This window comes from Oncorhynchus gorbuscha, linkage group LG05 (genome assembly GCF_021184085.1).
Source record: "Oncorhynchus gorbuscha isolate QuinsamMale2020 ecotype Even-year linkage group LG05, OgorEven_v1.0, whole genome shotgun sequence".
NCBI classification, from domain to species: domain Eukaryota; kingdom Metazoa; phylum Chordata; class Actinopteri; order Salmoniformes; family Salmonidae; genus Oncorhynchus; species Oncorhynchus gorbuscha.
The window spans coordinates 66647777-66661281 of NC_060177.1; the positions used below are offsets into that span (position 1 = coordinate 66647777).

At 43.1% G+C, this 13505-nt stretch overlaps 1 protein-coding gene across 3 annotated transcripts in view; it reads left to right on the top strand.

Moving 5' to 3' along the window:
* The window catches only part of LOC124036341 (membrane-associated phosphatidylinositol transfer protein 2-like), a 102531-nt gene continuing 89026 nt past the window's right edge, over nucleotides 1–13505 (top strand). For all 3 annotated transcript variants that reach the window (XM_046350795.1, XM_046350793.1, XM_046350794.1), the window contains exon 1: nucleotides 1–561. The gene's annotated coding sequence lies outside the window, so the exon portion shown is untranslated. The remainder of the gene's footprint in view (nucleotides 562–13505) is intronic.

Below are 13505 nucleotides of genomic sequence, written 5' to 3' on the forward strand. Positions count from 1 at the left end.
TCACGTATGCAGCAAACAAGACTAGAGGCAACCCTCAGAAGCTCAGGATTGCGAGTATCTTGACCATATTGTAGCAATACTCTTGATTCAAGTGGATTTACGGACTTCGGTTTTACCAGTGTTTGAATCCAGAGCGTCTTTTTCGGTTGAGCGGTAACTGAAGTGATGAAGGCAACTCGCGTGTGAATTACTACTGGAAACAATAACGTTTTAGTAGACTACATGGATTTTCCGTCGGTTGTCAATACTTGACCCCGCTTTTTATCGGTTTACTACCATACAGTTTGGGGCCAGCGCAGTTATGTGTTCAAGGAAATGTGAGCTCAAGAAAGATGATGACCTGAGGCTGTCCCTAATTCCTGTTTACATGAAGTAGTTCAACTATCAAACGTCCTCAAGACAGCGGAAAGGAAACGGACTAAAATAATTGTTGGCTACATTGTAACATTTCAAGCTGGCAAGTAATGCCACTTTTTATGTTCTATGTCTGCTGAGTATTCCACAGAGGAACCAAAACGCGCTCGTGGCCGAGAGGGAACGGCCAATTAACTTTGATTTGGGGTAAGTCCTAGGCAGTATTCTATTTCAGCGTGCGAGTGCGCATCCTTTTTATGCATGTGATGAGCATTGCGAGCCATCAATTTGTGATTACCATGTCGCGATGTTGCTAGGTAACTGACTTGTGTAAAGATGGTGGGTTTACTTTGGGTCACAGTGAAAAGCGCGGAACAATTTCAATAATTTCCTCCACAGACAGCAGCAATTCAAAATCCAATTGCATATGCAGTGTTCATTATTCTCTCAATAGCTCACGATCAGAGATGTCTGTCTAGTAGTAGGTGAAGGATGCGATGCAGTAGAATCATGCTTGATTCCCTTGACTTGTTACATCGTTACCACTATCTACAATCTCTCTTTATCAGCACACAAGTGATCAACTAATGCAAGAGGGAGTTAGTCAACAACTCTGGATTTGTTGTATGCTGTTGAAAAGAGATGCATTATAACACTAAAAACAGTTCCTTATGTCTGGTTTTTGGGGATTACTTGTTGCCATTGAGCGATTTAAAAATGAGCCTGCTTGGGTAACTTTGACATTTTCGCCGATTGGGGGATACCTAGTCAGTTATGCAACTGAATTCCTTCAACTGAAATGTGTCTTCCGCATTTAACCCAACCCCTCTGAATGAGAGAGGTGCTGGGGGAACAGTGGGTTACCTGGCTTGCTCAGGGAACGAACGACAGCTTTTAACTTGTCAGCTTTCAGTTACTGGCCCAACGCTCTAACCACGAGTACCATGTTGCAACATACTGTATGTACCGTTCCACTGTACCTTTCTTTTCTTGAGGTATCTGCAGCTACGGATTCAGTACTGATTCATCATGCAAGTGCCCAACCCATGCTTATCTCAACAATATTGAGAGCTGTTGCAGGTTGCCCTTTGTGTTGTTCTTTTTGTCATTTAGGTTGTAAATATTAGTCAGTTATCTTCTGACACTGGCCCATCTGAGTTGCTGTCTTCATAGTTTGTCATCTTCTATTTTCACATGATGTATTTTCCAACAAGGTTTGCAGCTGAACTGTGCCTGTTGTTATACCAGGGTAGTAATGATATTGATTGGAGCAGTCACATATGGTATATGGTCTCCTTGAGTGATCTTGGGTTTTTCGTCCAGGTTTTGTAATGGTCTCTTGTCAGTCTTAAAATAAAATAAAAAAATCTAACTAATAAACTCTGACTGCAGCATCACCTGCACATTTGTTCCACTTTATTTGTCTGTCAAACAAACAAATAATGAAGAGACAGAGAAATAGTGTGCTGCTTGTCCATCAATGCCTCTTAATATGTGAATTCCTGACCATGTCTCTTAATAAAGCTGTCAGTTGGTCAGGTTCTGTGGGCTTCCATGGTGAGGTGCACTCCCCAGTCTACTGTAATTGAGGCCAGTGTGACTCACTCTCCAGTGCTGACAGGGGCCTGTGACCACTGCTGCCCATATGGTGGTTCTGCACTGAAGGGCAGCCCTGACGCAGTGCCACTGTTCTGGAGGGAGGCCGCACTACCACGGCACACTACCCAAGGTTGCCCCCTCTCTGTGCCACTGTACTGAAAACATTCACATTCTTTCTGCAAATGTATGCTTGTTGGGCCAAAAGGCGCAGGTTTCTCTTTAATTATTTGGTTGACAAAGTAGCTGAACCCCCCCTACTGTAGCAGGTTGTGAAGACATGTGGTGCCTCCCTCTCAGGCCTGTGTAAAGGACAACATGGCATCACTCCAGCCATACACCATCAACTCACTGATAGAACTGATGTCCCCCTCACACACAATGACATCAACAATACACGTCTACTGCCAGAAATAGATAAAGGGATTAAAAGTGCATAGGCTACTTTGAGGAGATGTGAGGAAACTGTTATTACACAGCTTTTTATTTTTTAGGATGTTGTAAACAGTGGAATTCTTGCCTTTCAAACATGGACGACAGGCGCACTAGATTCTTAAATGGCAAGTTGTTATTTTGAGATGACTGTAGGTGTTGATGTGTGTTTTGTTATGTGCACAGGATCTTTGCACAGATCAATTATCCCCCATGCTGGGCTTGTGGGAACTTGTTTTGTATCCTGATTTACAGTCATTTTTACTTAATTCAGTATCTCTAAAGAGAGTGACAACAAAGCCAAATGCAATAGGAGACTTGATATAAATAGTATGTACATTTTTTGCTGTCTGAATTGAATTAGTGGCATATCTTTGCCTTTATTTCCCCAGTGCACACCCAGATGATGCATGGAGAGGTAGTTCAGCTTCTTTTTACGCTGCAGATTGTTATGTTTGCGTTCCCTGTTCAAAGCACATGTCAGAGAAACTGTTATAACAGCATAAAGTGTGAAAAGGAAAGTTAGTCACTGGGTATCTTCTCACTCTCTCATTTTTTTCCCTGTATCATGAGGCTGAGATTACTGTGTTCCCCAACCCCTGGAGTGGTGTTTGATGATACTTAAAATAAATACAATTCCACTCAAACTATCTTTTGGTATTTGTTTCATTAGTGCACTGTTGATACAGTCCCAAAATGTTTTGCAAGCCTGCAATCAAGTAGTTTTCATGATAAAGAACTTTCAAAATACAGAAATACAGCCAGTGATGCATTTTGCGTCATACCGGCTGTATTTCTGCCCAACATGAATGGCAAGAGCTCAGACACACATGGAAAATGAAATGACCCCGGGAATCGATAGAACATCGCTCAGAGATGCCCAAAAAACGATAACATAAAAAATGGGTGAATCTTTGCTTTAAGGGGGAGGAGGACTTGAGGTGAAGAAGATCTATTATAGCCATCAGGATAACCACTAATACCCACTGATCCAGGGAAACTCCTCACTCTCACTTGATTGTTGTGGTGTAATGGTACACATATTCATACCGAACCGTTCGTTACGGGAGCCTCAGTTTGGTCCACACTGTGAACCGGAAGGAATACATTAAAAAAAACATTTACAAAATAAAAACACTAGGTCTATAGGCTATGCCTACACAGTTGTAGGCCCATGCATCTTGAGTAAATCTGCAGATTCAGGCTATTTTGTTAAAAATCTAATCAAAATGTATTTGTCACATGTGCCGAATACAACAGGTATAGATAGACCTTACAGTGAAATGCTTACTTTACAGGCCCTTAACCAACAATGGAGTTTTAAGAAAGTACAACAAAAATAAAAGTAACAAATAATTACAGGGCAGCAGTAAAATAACAATAGCGAAGCTATATACAGTGGGTACCGTTACAGAGTCAACGTGCGGGGGCCCCAGTTGGTCGAGGAGATGTTGTGACTATGCATAGATATTAACAGAGAGTAGCAGCAGCATAGAAGAGGTGGAGGGGGGCAATACAAACAGTCTGGGTAGCCATTTGATTAAATGTTCAGGAGTCTTATGGCTTGGGGGTAGAAGCTGTTTAGAAGCCTCTTGGACCTAGACTTGACGCTCCGATACCGCTTGCCGTACAGAAGCAGAGAGAACAGTCTATGTATGATTAGTTGGCTGGAGTCTTTGACAATTTTTAGGGCCTTCCTCTGACACCGCCTGGTATAGAGGTCCTGGATGTCAGGAAGCTTGGCCCGGTGATGTACTGGGCCGTACCCACTACCCTCTGTAGTGCCTTGCGGTCGGAGGCCGAGTAGTTGCCATATCAGGCAGTGATGCAATCCATCAGGATGCTCTCGATGGTGCAGCTGTATAACATTTTGAGGATCTGAGGACCCATGCCAAATCTTTTCAGTCTCCTGAGGGGGAATAGGTTTTGTCGTGCCCTCTTCACAACTGTCTTGGTGTGCTTGGTCCATGTTAGTTTGTTGGTGATGTGGATGCCAAGGAACTTGAAGCTCTCAATCTGCTCCACTACAGCCTCGTCGTTGAGAATGGGGGCGTGCTCAGTCCTCTTTTTCCTGTAGTCCACAACCATCTCTCGTGTTGAGGATCAGCGTGGATAATGTGTTGTTACCTACCCTTACCACCTGGGGGCGGCCCGTCAGGAAGTCCAGGATCCAGTTGCAGAGGGAGGTGTTTAGTCCCAGGGTCCTTAGCTTAGGGCTTTGAGGGCACTATGGTGTTGAATGCTGAGCTCTTCAATGAATAGCATTCTCACATAGGTGTTCCTTTTGTCCAGGTGGGAAAGGGCAGTGTGGAGTGCAATAGAGATTGCATCATCTGTGGATCTGTTGGGGCGGTATGCAAATTGGAAGGGGTCTAGGGTTTCTGTAATGGTGTTGATGTGAGCCATGACCAGCCTTTCAAAGCACTTCATGGCTACAGATGTGAGTGCTACGAATCGGTAGTCATTCAGGTAGGTTACCTTAGTGTTCTTGGGCACAGAGACTATGGTGGTCTGCTTAAAACATGTTGGTATTACAGACTCCGACAGGGAGAGGTTGAACATGTCAGTGAAGCCACTTGCCAGTTGATCAGCGCATGCTCGGAGTACACATCCTGGTAATTCATCTGGCCCTGCAGCCTTGTGAATGTTGAACGGTTTAAAGGTCTAACTCATATCGGCTACGAAGAGCGTGATCACACAGTTGTCCGGAACAGCTGATGCTCTCATACATGTTTCAGTGTTACTTGCCTCGAAGCGAGCATATAAGTAATTTAGTTCGTCTGGTAGGCTCGTGTCACTGGGCAGCTCTTGGCTGTGCTTCCTTTTGTAGTCTGTAATGATTTCCAAGCCCTGCCACATCCGACGAGCGTCGGAGCTGGTGTAGTTTTATTCGATCTTAGTCCTTTATTGATGCTTTGCCTGTTTAATGGTTCGTTGGAGAGCAAAGCGGGAATTCTTATAATCTTCCGGGTTGGAGTCCCGCTCCTTGAAAGCGGCAGCTCTAGCCTTTAGGCCAGTGTGGATGTTGCCTGTAATCCATGGCTTCTGGTTGGGGTATGTATGTACAGTCACTGTGGAGGCGACGTCATCAATGCACTTATTGATGAAGCCAATGGCTGATGTGGTGTACTCTTCAATGCCATCGGAGGAATCCCGGAACATATTCCAGTCTGTGATAGCAAAACAGTCCTGTAGTTTAGCATCTGCTTCATCTGACCACTTTTTTTTGACCGAGTCACTGGTGCCTCCTGCTTTTAATTTTTGCTTGTAAGCAGGAATCAGGAGGATAGAATTATGGTCAGATTTGCCAAATGGAGGGCGGGGGTGAGCTATGCACATGTCTCTGTGTGTGGAATAAAGGTGGTCCAGAGTTTTTTTCTTCCCCACTGGTTGCACATTTAACATGCTGACAGAAATGAGGTAAAACTGATGTAAGTTTCCTTGCATTGAAGTCCCTGGCCACTAGGAGCGCCGCGTCTGGATGAGTGTTTTCCTTTTTGCCTATGGCGGTATACGGCTCATTGAGTGCGGTCTTAGATGTCTGTGGTGGTATGTAGACATCTAAGAAAAATACAGATGTAAACTCTCTAGGTAGAAAGTGTGGTCTACAGCTTATCATTAGATACTCTACCTCAGGCAAGCAATAGCTAGAGACTTCCTTAGATACCATGCACCAGCTGTTGTTTACAAATATTCACAGACCGCCACCCCTTGTCTCACCAGAGGCTGCTGTACTATCCTGCCGATAGAATGTTTAACCCGCCAGCTGTATGTTATTAATGTCATCGTTTAGCCACGACTCGGTGAAACATAGGATATTACAGTTTTTAATGTCCCATTGGTAGGACATACGTGGATTGTATAAATGATTGGAGACATGTGCAGGAATTCGTAATATACAACATATACAACATGCCATGAAAAGGCACGGGGATGAAGCCCAAAACAAACACGTATACAAAAACACAGGGATGTAACCCAAACAAAAGAGCAAGGTTAAACCTCTAATAAATACACAGGACGAGAACCGCAATCCACTACACGGGGCGAGACCCGTAATAACAAATGCACAACAATACACGGGACGAAACCCGTAATAACAAGTGCACAATACACGCAGCACAAAAGCCGAAATAACAAAGCACAGGTACTCACAGACCAAGGACATGGGAATAAGAACTGACAAAACAATGGTGAAGAAAGGGCACACATATATATATATATATATATATATATATATACAATTACTAATCAGGGGGAATGGGAATCAGGTGTGCGTAAAGTAACAGTTCAGTGACGCCTAGAGGCCAGTGATGTAGACCTCCGGAACTGGTGCACGGAATGAGCAGCAGTACAGGGGGAATCCGTGACACCAATCTCCTTTCACAAAATCTGTGTCTTTCTCCTGCGAATGACTGGGATGAGGGCCGGTTATAAGAGACTGTAGCAGCAGCATTATGTACAAAATAAATTACAAACAATGCGAAAAAACAAACAAAATAGCACGGTTGGTTATTAAGAGCCAATAAGACGGCAGCCATCCTCTCCGGGTCCATTATTAGATGTAACAACTAGAGCCTAGCGCATTTCGAACTATCCTTTTGTGAGTTACAGCGGGCGGCAGGTAGCCTAGTGGTTAGAGTGTTGGGCCAGTAACAAAAGTTGCTGGATCGAATCCCCTAGCTGACAAGATAAAAATCTGTCATTCTGCCCCTGAACAAGGCAGTTATCCCACTGTTCCCTAGTAGGACATCATTGTAAATAAGAATTTGTTCTTAACTGGCTTGCCTAGTTAAATGAAGGTAAACTTTAATTTTTTTAAATAACTAGTTCTGTATGATGGCGAGTGATGGGGTCGATAAACCAGAATTGGAGTATCCAGTATCCTCCAGTTTTGTTCAACATTTTGGCTTCCAAGTAAATTACATTGCCGATGGACACAGTTGTGGGTAAAACGTTAACGGTATGTCGCCATGCTCAACGAGCTGCCAACACCTCAAATATGTTGAAACATTTATGCCAACATCACCCCAGTATACCGGAGCAAGATGGAACCGCAAACAAACAACAACACATCATCTCCCCTCTGTATTCAAGCAGCCCTTGGCAGCTGCTTCTGACCTGTCCGAAGGATTTTCAAAAATTTGATTTGTACTTTTCATTATTTTTTATTTGTACAATTTTAACCCGTTTTTCTCCCCAATTTTGTGGTATCCAATTGGCAGTTACTGTCTTGCGTTATCACTGCAACTCCAGTACAGACTCGGGAGAGGCGAAGGTCAAGGGCTGTGTGTCCTCCGAAACACAACCCAACCAAGCCACACTGCTTCTTGACACAATGCCCACTTAACCCAGAAACCAGCTGCACCAATATGTCTGAGGAAACACTGTACACCTGGCGACCATGTCAGCGTGCTTTGAGCCTGGCCCGCCACAGGAGTCGCTAGTGCGCGATGGGACAAGGACATCCTTGCCGGCCAAACCCTCCCCTAACCAGGTCTACGCTGGGACAATTGTGCGTCGCCCCATGTGTCTCTGGTCGCGGCTGGCTACGACAGAGCCTGGACTCGAACCCAGAATCTCTAGTGGCACAGCTTAGACCACTGCCCAACACGGGAGGCCCTTGGCCAAAGGAATTATAAGAGCCATAGGTAGGCTATGTTTATGTTTTTATAGTGTTTGGTTTATAGCCGGTGGTTTAGAATAGAGGGTTTCAGCACCTCGAGAAAGCTAGTGTGTAGAATAGTACTCAAATATACAAAGGAGGATATTGCATATTCTACCTTTGTGTACCTATTCAGGATACATCACCATGAAGAGAATGACATTCATATCCATAATTAGGCATTTCTATGTTGTATAGATCAGGGACCCAATATGAAATTCTGTGATTGTGTTACATGGTGTAAATCCACTTCGCTTACGGTAGATCAGTGATTCCCAAACTTTTTATAGTCCCGTGTACCCCTTCAAGCATACCCCCTCTAGCACCAGGGTCAGTGATAACCAGCGCACTTCTGTATGTTGTGAAAACGTTACATGGTTGCTGCCCATATCATTGCATATTGCAGAAAATACACGAGGGGGGACAGACATGCCAAAGGAATGTCTGACAGCTTGAAAGATGTTTTGAACGCTACATTGAAAATGGTTAACTTTGTTAAAGCAAAGTTAACAAAGTTAACCATTTTCAATGTAGCGTTCAAAACGTATTTCAAGCTGTCAGACATTCCTTTGGCAGCAAGAGCCTCTCGGTGTTTGCTGCAGTGTACCCAAGTGGCATCGGGAGCATATCAGGGCACAAGGCGAGACCCAGATGCAAACACTGGAGGTAGATGGTTTGAGTCTTTGTTATTTATTATATTCAAGATGGGTAGGCAAGAGAATGGTCTTGGACAGGCAAAAAATCTAAACCAGTTCAGAGTCCAGGAGGTACAGTGTGGCAGGCAGGCTTGAGGTCAGGGCAGGCAGAATGGTCAGGCAGGCGGGTACAGAGTCCAGAACAGGCAAGGGTCAAAACTGTGAGGACTAGTAAAGGAGAATAGAAAAGGCAGGAGCACAGGAAAAACATACTGGTTGACTTGGAACATACAAGACGAACTGGCACAGAGAGACAGGAAACACAAGGAAAAATACCTCAGGGATAACAAGCGACACCTGGAGGGGGTGGAGACAATAACAAGGACAGGTGAAACTGATCAGGGTGTGACAGAGCAACTGCTTGCACGCGGGTTACCACTCCACTATGTCTCCCTGTCATGGCTTTTGTGCCATCAGTACAGATGCCAAAGTCCGTTTGATGTCACAAAGCTGTCCAGTACTTTAAAAATATCCTCTCCCGGTTTCAGAAGAGGATGCCTTCCTTAATTGACCCCCCATAAACGTAACGGGCATATACCAGGAGCTGTGCCAGGCCCGCCACGTCTGTTGACTCATCCAGCTGTAACGCATAGAATTCACTGGCTTGTATGCGAAGCAGTAAGAATTTCAAAACATCTCCTGCAATGTCACGGTTGCGTCGTGAAACAGTGTTGTTTGATGAAGACATTGTCTGTATAGTTTTTTGGTCTTTTCCCCCCAGCATGGTCCCAGCCATATCCATGGCAGCAGGAAGAATGAAGTCCTCCACAATAATATGGGGCTTGCCTGTCCGAGCCACTCGGTAGCTCACCATATAAGACACTAGAAGTCGACCGATTAATCGGAATGGCCGATGGACACTGATTTGGCCGATAATTTTTTTTTTTAAACATATACATAACTTGGCAAGTCAGTTAAGAACACATTCTTATTTTCAATGACGGCCTAGGAACGGTGGGTTAACTGCCTTGTTCAGGGGCAGAACCACAGATTTTTACCTTGTCAGCTCTGTGATTCAAACTTGCAACCTTACAGTTCACTAGTCCAACGCTTTAACCACCTGCCTCTCATTGCACTCCACGAGGAGCCTGCCTGTTACGCGAATGCAGTAAAAAGCCAAGGTAAGTTGCTAGCTAGCATTAAACTTATCTTATAAAAAAACAATCAATCATGAGTTAACTACACATGGTTGATGATATTACTCGTTTATCTAGCTTGTCCTGCATTGCATATAATCGATGCGGTGCGCATTCGCGAAAAAGGACTGTCGTTGCTCCAACGTGTACCTAACCATAAATATCAATGCCTTTCTTAAAATCAATACACACAAGTATATATTTTTAAACCTGCATATTTAGTTAATATTGCTTGCTAACATGAATTTCTTTTAACTAGGTAAATTGTGTCACTTCTCTTGCAACAGAGTCAGGGTATATGCAGCAGTTTTGGCCGTCTGGCTCGTTGCGAACTGTATGAAGACTATTTCTTCCTAACAAAGACAACCAACTTCGCCAAACGGGGGATGATTTAACAAAAGCGCATTTGAGAAAAAAGCACAATCGTTTTACCTAACCATCAACACCAATGCCTTTCTTAAAATCAATACACATAAGTATATATTTTTAAACCTGCATAGTCAGGGTAAATGCAACAGTTTGGGCCGCCTGGCTCGTTGCGAACTAATTTGCCAGAATTTTATGTAATTATGACATAACATTGAATGTTGTACAATGTAACAGCAATATTTAGACTTAGGGATGCCACCCATTAGATAAAATACGGAACGGTTCTGTATTTCTGTCATGCAGGTGAAAGAGGACCCAAAAGCGACTTGGCGAAAACAGAGTCTTTAATCCAGTAAAGTAAATACAATCAAAAAAACACAACTTTCACTCGAAAAGACGAGGACAAACTGGAGACTCGATCTTGAACAGCAGGTGAACAGCAGGTTGCCTCGGGAAGGCACTTGAACCAAACAGACTCAGACACCTGCTCACCACGCAGCATCTGAGGAAAACACGACACGACAGGGCGATACACAAACACAGCACGGTGAATTCTAGACAAGGAACCGACAGGGCAGAAACGAATAACAAGGAGAGAAATAGGGACTCTAATCAGGGAAAAGGATCGGGAACAGGTGTGGGAAGACTAAATGATGATTAGGGGAATAGGAACAGCTGGGAGCAGGAACGGAACGATAGAGAGAAGAGAGAGCGAGAGAGTGAGAGAGGGAGGGGGAGAGAGAGGGATAGAAAGAGGGAAAGAACCTAATAAGACCAGCAGAGGGAAACGAATAGAATGGGAAGCACAGGGACAAGACATGATAATAAATGACAAAACATGACAATTTCACTGAAATAGTAAACGTTTTGTTTTTCGAAATGATAGTTTCCGGATTGGACCATATTAATTACCTAAGGCTCGTATTTCTGTGTGTTATTATATTATAATTCAGTCTATGATTTGATATTTGATAGAGCAGTCTGACTGAGCGATGATAGGCAGCAGCAGGCTCGTAAGCATTCATTCAAACAGCACATTTGTGCGTTTTGCCAGCAGCTCTTCGCTGTGCTTCAAGAATTGAGCTGTTTAGGACTTCAAGTCTATCAACTCCCGAGATTAAGTTGGTGTAACCGATGTGAAATGGCTAGCTAGTTAATGGAGTGCGCGCTAATAGCATTTCAAACGTCACTCGCTCTGAGACTTGGAGTAGTTGTTGCCCTTGCACGCCTAATTTTTCAGTTTTTGATTTGTTAAAAAAGTTTGAAATATCCAATAAATGTCGTTCCACTTCACGATTGTGTCCCACTTGTTGTTGATTCTTCACAAAAAAATACAGTTTTATATCTTTATGTTTGAAGCCTGAGATGTGGCAAAAGTTCGCAAAGTTCAAGGGGGCCGAATACTTTCGCAAGGCACTGTATATGAAATACAAATTCTATAGAGAGAAATAGTCCTATAAATACTATATTAACTACAACCTAAAATCTCTTACCTTGGAATATTGAAGTCTCATGTTAAAAGGAACCACCAGCTTTCATATGTTCTCATGTTCTGAGCAAGGAACTTAAATGGTAGCTTTTTTACATGGCACATATTCTCCAACACTTTGTTTTTGCATTATTTCAACCAAATTGAACATGTTTCATTACTTATTTGAGGCTAAATGGATTTTTATTGATATATTATATTAAGTTAAAATAAGTGTTCATTCAGTATTGTTTTAAATGTCATTATTACAAAAACATTTTAAAAATCGGCCGATTAATCGGTATCTGCTTTTTTTGGTCCTCCAATAATTGGTATCGCCGTTGAAAAATCATATTCGGTCGACCTCTATAAGACGCTTCTAGACCCTTCTTATTAATAGTATCTGTTGCTTTTATACATGTCTCACTACTCAAAAGTCGTCTTAATTCTCGCTCAAAAAACTCCTGTGCCTTATTTTTCAAATTGGCTTGTTTTGTTTCTAAATGTCTGCACAAGAGTGAAGGTTTCCTCGAGTTGTGAGATAGTACTTTTGCACATATAACACACTGTGGCTGAGGAAAGGCACTATTCCCAATATAAGTGAACCCCAAATCAATATTCATCATATTTGCGCATCTTCGATGATCCAGCGTCCCTGTCTGTTGTTCAGTGCTTTCCCGGGTTAGGGGCAGTAGGTCTTTGGCTGCATCAGATTCACAACTGTCAGTGTCCATGCTAGCTGGGCTAACAACAAATGTAGAATTACTGATGCTAGCATTGATGTGCTCGTGGAAGCAGAACAACTTGTGTCATCGACAGGAGCAGGAGTAGTACTGCTGGTAGTAGCAGTACTACCAGTAGAGCTGGTATGTGTCTCTATGGACGCGGGGCTTTTTTTTAACCATATATCCATTTTTGAGTAAACTGAATGAGCATCAGCAAAGTTTGGCTACATACAGACAGTTAGTGGAATTCCCGCGAGAGAGTAATGCTTAATGTGATTGGATGTTAATTATTTGACTAGGCTACCTGTATTTGACATTGTGTTGTTATTTCGCTGAACACTAGATGGTTTAATTTCATTTTTGGCAGTGAAACGGGGCTACTCAGATGAGAAAAAAACTCACCCAAATGTATAGCCCCGTTGGAAAATCTAAATGGACTGTTTGAAAAGGTGAATCTGTACATAGACAATGGGATCTTGCCCAGGGAGAGGAACCCCCTAGACTGCATTCTGCACATAGTCTACCTTCATTAAGACTGGGGTTTGGCCCAAGTTTGTTGAGCCTGTTGAGCTTGTTTCTCACACAGAAGATACTGTATACAGATGTGTAGCGCTAGGATCCTTTCTCCCTCTGTTAGTTTTAGTCACACCCCTCAGAGATAGTCTAAGCCTTAAAAACTTAAACCTTTCAAAGTCCTGTCATCACAATTTCACATTCTGTTCAGGCCCTCGTCAAAATTACAGTAGGCTAAATAAATGTTTTTTACCTTTGCTGTGTCTGATACTTTCACTCCTGATGCCGCGTTGTATTGCTGTTGCCCAGACTTTGCTGTGTCTGATACTTTCACTCCTGATGCCGCGTTGTATTGCTGTTGCCCAGACTTTGCTGTGTCTGATACTTTCACTCCTGATGCCGCGTTGTATTGCTGTTGCCCAGACTTTGCTGTGTCTGATACTTTCACTCCTGATGCCGCGTTGTATTGCTGTTGCCCAGACTTTGCTGTTAAGATGTGTTTTTTTTGTTTCCTGCAATCAATATTTAACATTCTAGTACATTTTGATGATG